Genomic DNA, 8,947 nt, shown 5'->3' with positions numbered 1-8,947 from the left:
TATATTACGAGAAGTTAGTCAAAATCTTATAATATTACAGATTTACAGGGACCGAAATGTATAGATATATTTTTCTAATAGACATATAATCCCCCTGTCATATGAAAGTTGGTGTTTTTATCCAGACGTGTAACCTAGATTATAGCAATCAGACAGTGAAGTGAGGACATTTCATTGATACCTAGGTCTTAGTTTATTAATGTAGCAGAAAACAAAATACATAACATTTATTTTAGAAATGGAATATTTCCTTTAAATAAAATATGGTAAAGTATTGTGAATTAGTCAGAGGCAATAAGAAAAAGGATGGATGACCGGCAGCATGTTATACAATAAATAAATAACATAATGTGATGATAGTAAAGTTTAGTTTTAACTTTGCTGCGGGGCTCAAAAAATATATATAATATTTTCAACGAGTCCCGCTCTGCTGGTGTCTGTATCAGCAGAACTCCATTCACAAAAACAAGGAAATAACAACATCAACGCAGCTTGAATTACCCAATTCCTAAAAATGGACACACTATATTTTCTGTATCTGTCAGAGAATCTCCTGTAATTCGGCGAACACCATATCCGGGTGTTAACCCCTCTTCTCACCAGACACACCGCCGTGTTTCTCATTAACGTCAAATAGACCAGGAAAGGAAAAACACTCTTTCGAGAGTGACATTTTCTTCACAAACACCACTTTGACACAGTACAGCGCTTTAGCAGCTTCTCTCTCATCAACTTCTTGCATAACTTTACTGAATGTATTGCTGTCGCCCATGTTGCAGTACCACTCTCCGCCTGAACTGTTAGTGATGCGCTGGTAGGGGCGCTGTTTCACCAAAACATGACATTAAACTTTTAAGAGAAGCCTGAGTAGTGATGGATGAACTCTGTTGAGCGGGGCTGGGCGATTATGCATGGTCAGAATCAGTGCTGGATAAATTATTCAGATGTTATATTCAAGTAAAATTAACAACACTGCATTGTAAAAAAAACTCTGTTACAAGTAAAAGCCCTGTATTCTAAATCATACTCAAGCAAAAGTACACAAGTATCAGCATCAAATTATACTAAAATGTACTCATTATGCAGAATGGCCCATTTCAGAATCATATATAGGCCTATGATATTAAAATTAGTGACGCATGTATGTCTTTTGGCTGTTTATGTGTCCCTGTACTTGTCTTCACTTGTTGTATCATCACTTTAGCACGATACAAATTAAAAAAAACAACACTTGTGGCTTTTTTTTCCTTTTACATAATGCTTAGCTACACTTTTCAACATATGAGTCTGCAAACACCTTAACATATGTCACAACAGCAAAATATTTTTTTTCCACAATCAAAAAAATAGGAATATAGGAAAAAGATATGACAATGCTTTGATACACACATGGCATGTTACTTGATGCATTCATTGTTTGTTTGGCTCTGCACATGAGACTCTTCGACTAGAAGGAAAATAGAAAATATCACAAGAATGATCCTTTAAAGAATGAACTTGTAAAGCTGGGTATAGTTTGTCATACGTGTGGTTTCATGTGTCAATGCATGTGTTTTGTTGTTGTTTGTCATTTTGGTAATCATGTGTTCAGTAGGCCTACAAGTCAAGATCTTGAACATGCACAATGTAGAAAGTGGGAAAAGTCAATCACTGTTGGTGGCCATATGGCTGAGAGGAGGGCACGGGGGGAGGGGGTACAGGGTTCGACATTAAGCATGGCCTGATGTCCAAAAAAAGTGGCCACCAAATTTCGTTGGTGGCCCCCTGTGGCCACCATGCAGGTATCTCATGAGAATGACACCGGAGAACTTAGCACCCCTATAGAGAACGGTGCTGTTGTTATCACGTTTCTGTGAAAATCATAATGTTGCAGTCCATTATCCATTTATTACAGATAGACTGAAGGAAGAGACAGCGAGAGAATAAATGTTTTCAAAGAACTTGAGTTTTCAATTTGAATGATTATATATTTTCATTCTGTTCATGTATTTTCAGTTGTGGAAGTGTTACAGTTAAATTGCATTAACTTGTCTTTTCTGTTTTGTTTTTAAAAGGTTACATTTGGGCCCCCAAAAATGTACTTTGTCCACCAAATTAAGAGGCTTAGTGGCCCGAAGGGGCCACTGCTTAAAAATATTAGCGTCTATCCCTGGGGTAAATCTGTATTCACAGCCATAGCCATTATTTTTGCAAACAACATGATCATTCTCTCTTAACCATGAACATCACCAGCAGCAGCCCATTTCTAACAACCACAGCTTCTCCTTTACCACTGAACCATGTGTAATTCTGATTTTCTAAGATGTCACTTTGTCTACAATTTGTTCCTGCGTTAGTTAATTACTTCATTCATTAGTAGGTGTCAAGCCAACTGTCAAGCACGCACACACAGGTAGGTCTGCGTGCATGCAGACACAGACACACACACACACACACACACACACACACACACACACACACACACACAAACACTGCATGGTGAATTGTAGATGCGTCAGTGCTAAAGAACCCTGACAAACTGAACTGCAGCCAATTGAGAGCAGTAATTGGAGGAGCTTTCTGACAGCTACATTAATGATGTAGATGGTCGCCTATTGACCTTGTTGGTATGAAATGTAGACATTACTTTAGACACACCACCTGTCATCATGTTGGTCTTGGTCCTTATTGCCACCCCCCCCCCGCACCATCTGATCAAACGGAGACACAGCCATGGGAACAGTCATTGGATGAGCCATTTTGACAGCTACATTAATGCTGAGGCTGGTCACCTGGTGACCACACACCTAGATTAGATTTAGACATATCTCTTTAGGCACGGATCTGACATGATGTAGCACACTGATTAAGGATCCGAGCGTTTACCCATGTGGTATTTTCTTCCACAGGTACGGGAGTTATATCTTCATATGCAAATTGGATGACTTTTCCAATCTGATCACTTTATCTCCGTTCATGCGAATGAGCTGTAGGCCTGATGTGATCTGTAGCTGTTGCACATTACAGCTTTCATCTCCCCATATGTCGTAGCCTACTGTGGCATGTCAAAAGGCCTGTCCCACTCCAAAGAGTAGGCTACTCCAAGAACAGCAAAGAGCCTTATTGTTGGAGGCTGTCCTCCCAAAAAGATAACAAGTCCTCCAAACCATACAACGATATGGGACGTTTGTTCCTAACCCTCTAATACGACCCACAGGAGCATTTCATAAAATAGCGGCCCTACAACCTCATATCTAAACCAGAAAACGTCAGTCGCGGTTTTGAACGTAAAGGTCGCAATTTTAAACACGTCTTTAACGTTGTGAAATGGTTGCAGTTTGGTTAGGAACAAAAACTACTTACGTCTACGGAGTGCCTGTTCACTCCCTATTAAGCCCCATTGTACCGAATTTGGTTGCAGTTCCACCAGAGTTCCACTGGGGGTGATCACAAGCAAGTGCAAAATGAATGGGAGTCTATGGAGCTAGACGGCTAAATTTGTCTCTTTCGCCTGATTGTCGTTGAGAAATCTCAGATTTGATTGTAGTTTTTGAAAGTTCAACCTGGATTATAGGTCGAAAGTTGAATGAAAGTGCTAATGAATGCTGATTGGTCAGTGAAGGACTGATTACGACCAGAGATCCCGCTTGATAGCACATATATATATATATATATATATATATATATATATATATATATATATAGAGCCTATATATACTGTATATATAATATATATATGTGTGTGTGTGTGTGTGAATATTTCGGCGTGGTCTTTAAAACATTAGCAAACCAAACCTCTTTCTAGCACGTGTATTGACAGGGAGAGCCTAACCTGTCAGCTGTGTAGTCGATGCCTCGAGAGAAAAAAAGGAAGTGACTCAGAGCTGGCCGTAAAGCAGTATCTCTGGCCGTACGATGTGTATGACGTCACTGACATTTTAAAAGGCTTTTTAGAACAAAAAAGCGACTTTAAAAAAATCTAACACCCAGCAGTGTGTATTTTCTTAGCCTCCCCTTTCGAATGCAACATTCAAATTACTAGACAAAAAATTATATCCTGAGAAAAGTGGATTTTAAGGGGTATAGCTCCATAGACATCTATTCATTCTGCACTTGCCCGTGAGCGCCCCCTATGTGGAACCAGAGTGGAACTGCAACCTGTTCAGAAGCCGGAAGATTCCCGAGAGTGGAAATTCTTCCCTTATTAGACATTCTCTGGTTAGGTTTAGAAAAGTCTGTGGTTTGGGTTAAAATCAAGGGGGTAAGCTTCGCTTCAGAGCTCGAATCTCCTACGGCGCCATTTTGATGCTACAAAGCGATCACCTGACGTTAGCATTCCATTGACTGCCATTCATTTTCACGTGACTTTGACAGCGAATAACTTTACATCTGTAGCGTTTAAAGACTTTATTTGTCCATTGTTTATTTCTAAAGAAACACAACAATGTATAAAAGGCTCCATTACCTTGTACCTCACGTTATGGCTCCGTAATATACGTTTTTGTAAAAATAGGCTAACGATTGTGTCATAACCACGCGACTTACTGTCGCATAGTAGAGGAATTACCGTATAGTACAGGAGAAGCTCGCAGACAGTTTGGACTTACATTAGCTGTTTAAGTTTAATTACTAATGTTAACTAGCATTTTAGTTAGCAATAATTAGCCTGTGTCCATGTTATCTCCTTACATATACCTACGCTCTCCGTCTCTGCAAGATTGGGAATGATTGAGATTTCTCTTGGCACAGCTACCAGAAGACTTACAACTTTCAGACACGTTGCTCACGTCACATTTACGTTGTTTCTCTCAGTTGGAGGCTGCGCAGTAACGCTCAGCCATCACCGGAAAAGTGCTTCTAAAGGCCTTCACTGGTCTTCGTCCAGAGCAACGGGATCTGTTGGTCCATTCTTATATACAGTCTATGGTTAAAATCAGCCGTTACTTCACTTCCAGTTTATGCACGTGATGCTGCATGTGACGTTCGTTAAGTTAAAAAAAACTCACCCATTTACTTTTGATTTCAAACAGGACTAAACTTCTGCTCTCCCAGGTGAAAGTCCTGTGTTTGTTTGACCCATCCACCATCCCAACATACAACATAAATTTACCTTACTTCCAGTTTTGCTCCTGCCATAATTACTACAGCCACTAGAGGGCGCCGCCACTAGAAATGTAAATATAGGTCGTAATTGCTTGTTCAGACAACTTCTGGGAGCCTTTTTCAGGGGAGGACATTCTACAAAACAAATGACAGCATCAGCTGTTTCAGTAAACGCCCCAAAACATGATCTGTTTACGTTAAAGTGACAAAGCCCTCTGGAAGCTTAAAAAAAAAAGTTTTTTAATTACGATGGGATAAAAGGAGGAAGTTTGTTGCTCTGTAATAATGTCACATACATTATTATAGAGCAACAAAGTCAACGTTAGCGCTAGCTAACGTTGACGTTAGCTAGCGCTAGCTGATACTAGCGATTTCTAGTCTGCGTCATATTTTGGGCTTCATTTAATAAACATAACCTGTAGTAGTACACAATCGTATGTGTATTGTTTTGATTACAATGTGCGGAATTACTTTACGTTGCCTATTTATGTCTATTTATTTCAGTTTCTCACCGTTAATCACCGACGTCTGTACAGCATCAATAGGGGTCGCCATTGTTGTTTTGTTGTGTGTGTGAGACGTCAAAAACTGTAACTGGGAGTACAACGATTTCGTATGAGTTCACGGGTAGTAAGTTACGGGTTTAACTGCCGTTCCAGGGCACTTTCACGGGTAGAAGTTGTGAAAACACGGGTTACGGATTGCCTGGAACGCAGCATTTGACACAGTAGGGCGCTGTTTGCTCCTGTTTCCTACAGACAGTCAATTGGTTGGTTCATTTTAACCATGACCATGTAGTTATTACTGTAACCATGACGACAAAGATACTATAACCTTAGCTAAGTACTTATTTTATCCCAAACCATGATGTTTCCCTAAACCTAAACAAGTTTTGTTTGTGCGTAAATCTTACCAAACTTGAACCATAGTGTTGTCACATCATTAAACAGTGACGTAACCGTTTGGAAGTCTCAGACAGATGATGTCGTGCTGCTGATAGGGGCGTCAGATCAAAAAACACTTCTTTGTGTCGTTGTGGAGGACATTGAAAGACTTAGGCTACTGTGTTCAGGTGGTCACTGGAAAATTACAAAAGCAATAACTGGATGATGAAATAATGAAAGCCTGACATAAACTCCACTGTTTGTTCTTTTAGCAGTCTGTTTTATCACTATATATCCAATCCAATCCAACTTTATTTGTTAAGCACTTTAAAACAACCAAAGTTGACCAAAGTGCTGTACAGAAGAATAAATAAGACATCAAAAATAGTCCAGTCCAAAATCAAGTCACTTAGACTAAAGACTAAGGGCTCTTTGATGTTATGTGTTGCCATAGCAAGGAGTTTGACTGACAGCCAATCAATATAGGCTTGTTTCAACACCAAAAAGAGAAATCAAAGTATATTTATGTGGACTTGAGACTTGGTGACTTGGACTCGAGTCGACTCGAGTCACCGTTTTGATGACTTGCGACTTGACAAAAAATAAATTACTTGAGAATCGACTTGGACTTGTAAGTTAATGACTCGAAGACTTGACCTGAGGCATGATGACCCAGATGACATGTGTGTATTCATAAGTTTGAATGTTCGCTTTTAAATATAAAATAGTATCATTTAATGTCACGTTTCTGTCTAACTATCAAGTATGCTATGCAGCGGCAGCAGCACAAACTGTGAATCATGATTGGACGACTCAAAAAGCTCCACAGTATTGTATGATTGTCACGATTGGATGATTGGCTGTCAGTCAAACTCCTTGCTATGGCAACACATAACATCAAAGAGCCCTTAGTCTTTAGTCTAAGTGACTTGATTTTGGACTTGACTTGCCTTGATTTGACTTTGACTTGATATAACTGATAGAACTCAAGACTTGCTTGAGACTTGGACCAAATGACTTGAGACTTACTTGGGAATGACCAAAGATGACTTGGTCACAACACTGATATTTAGAACTAATTTGCTACATTATTCTTTAGTTGTCCATCTTGAAGCCAAATGTCACAAATCGTAAAGTCGGGCTTATTAGTGAATGATTAGTTGATGTTTTTGTGAGGCTCAGGATTGGAAGTGGTGATGATTCTCTCTCTCTCTCTCTCTCTCTCTCTCTCTCTCTCTCTCTCTCTCTCTCGCTGGGGAGGAGGGAGCGATTTGGCTTCTGGGGCTCTGGCCCCTAATGTTTTCTCAAAAGCCTTGAATCTTTTAGGTGTTTAAAAGTACCTTCTCCTTTGTGTCATGTCCCCTCCGTCTCTCTGACTGGACTGGAGGCAAATTAATGGTGCAAAAATTCTATTACTGGGGAAATATCGCCATCTATAGGTCCGCCCTAACATTGTCATGGGGGGTGTTCTATGCTACTACTACTACTACTACTACTACTGCTACAACTACTACTACTACTACTACTACTACTACTACTACTACTTGATAATACTATGCTATTCCCTAAATATATCTAATACAGTATAATTGAGTTGGCCTAATATTAAATTCAGAAGACCACATTTACTTGGCATTGTTAGGAATCCTTGATTTGCAATTAGAGCAGCCCAGATTATTATGATTCAAATGTAGTCAGTTAACAAACCTTTGTTATGCAACTTTAAAATAGTAACAAAAATTATATTTTTTGTGAAGAAAATACAGAGCTCCTCCATACACTGCCAGTGCATTCTCTCCGTAGATTAAATGTCATCAGACCATTATGGAGCGGCAGTACATTTTAATACAAGGGGTGTTAATTGAAAAACAGAGAATGACCTCCAAGAGCCAGAGTGGAGAGAAAGAAGCGCGAAATTGTCTAATAGAAAACTTCCCCAGGGTTTTAAAGACAGTGGTACTTACTGCCACCCAGATTCAATCAGCACACAGAGCAACACCATTTTAATTAGGGCATTTAAAGTATGATATTTGGCTGGAATAATAATAGCCTTTGCCTAGTTGGTGTAAAGATGACAGACTGAGTGGGAGATAATGAATAGTAAAAAGTGAAAGGAGATGGTCAGGCCAAGGGCATATTCCTAGTAAGTCAGTACAATAATTGTCTTTTTTTTTCTTTCCCTGTGTGGTACATGTCTTACATTACACTACTTCATTGTCATTTCAAAATAGCTACAAATCTTTTCAAATTGTGACTAGTGAAAAAAATGTTTTAGATAATGATGCAATTTGTAATGAAACACATCATACACGTTGATTTCATGCAGGCATTTGAAAATGGCTCTGATTGGACGTGGACCAAACCTTTAAACTTGCCTCCATCGACAGATAAAATACACTTTAATGTCCTTGTATTGGACAAATAAAGCATGTTTATCACATTTTCTATATATATATATATATATATATATATATATATATATATATATATATATATATATATATATATATATATCGCATGTGGAAAAACATTTCATGTGCCCTGGGTTCAGTTCCGACCTGCAGCCCTTTGCTGATCAGATAAGATAAGATAAGATAAGAAAAGATAAGATAAGATAAGATAAGATAAGATAAGATAAGATAAGATAAGATAAGATAAGCTTTTATTGTCTCCTGTAGGAGAAATTCGTCTTGGGCATTCGTAAGAAAAAAGCGACGCATAGCATAAACACAGTAAACATACATAAAACATAAGCATACATTATCTCATCCAAATGTGTTCAGTAAACATCCGGTAAACCTCACACAAGACCCCCCTCCCCCCCTTCCCCCACACTGCTGCATGTCTTCCCCCTCTCTCTCCCACTTTCCTGTCTTAATCTGTTCTATAAATAAAGGCAATAAAAGCCCTCCCCCCCCCAAAAAAAAAGAAAAGAAAAAGAAATTATTTTATTTTATGTATTGATCCCCAAGGGGAAATTC

The 8,947-nt window shown here is 38.9% G+C and overlaps 1 long non-coding RNA gene across 1 annotated transcript in view; it reads left to right on the top strand.

Annotated features, from left to right (window-relative positions):
* The first annotated feature begins 7,313 nt into the window (after nt 1–7,313).
* The window catches only part of LOC118495963, a 12,703-nt gene continuing 11,069 nt past the window's right edge, over nt 7,314–8,947 (top strand). Inside the window, exon 1 of the long non-coding RNA XR_004898424.1 lies at nt 7,314–7,432. This is a non-coding gene — a long non-coding RNA (uncharacterized LOC118495963). The remainder of the gene's footprint in view (nt 7,433–8,947) is intronic.

The sequence above is a fragment of the Sander lucioperca genome, chromosome 9 (genome assembly GCF_008315115.2).
Source record: "Sander lucioperca isolate FBNREF2018 chromosome 9, SLUC_FBN_1.2, whole genome shotgun sequence".
Lineage (NCBI taxonomy): Eukaryota > Metazoa > Chordata > Actinopteri > Perciformes > Percidae > Sander > Sander lucioperca.
The sequence above is the reverse complement of the archived record's forward strand: the minus strand, read 5'-3'. Positions and strand labels throughout refer to the sequence as shown.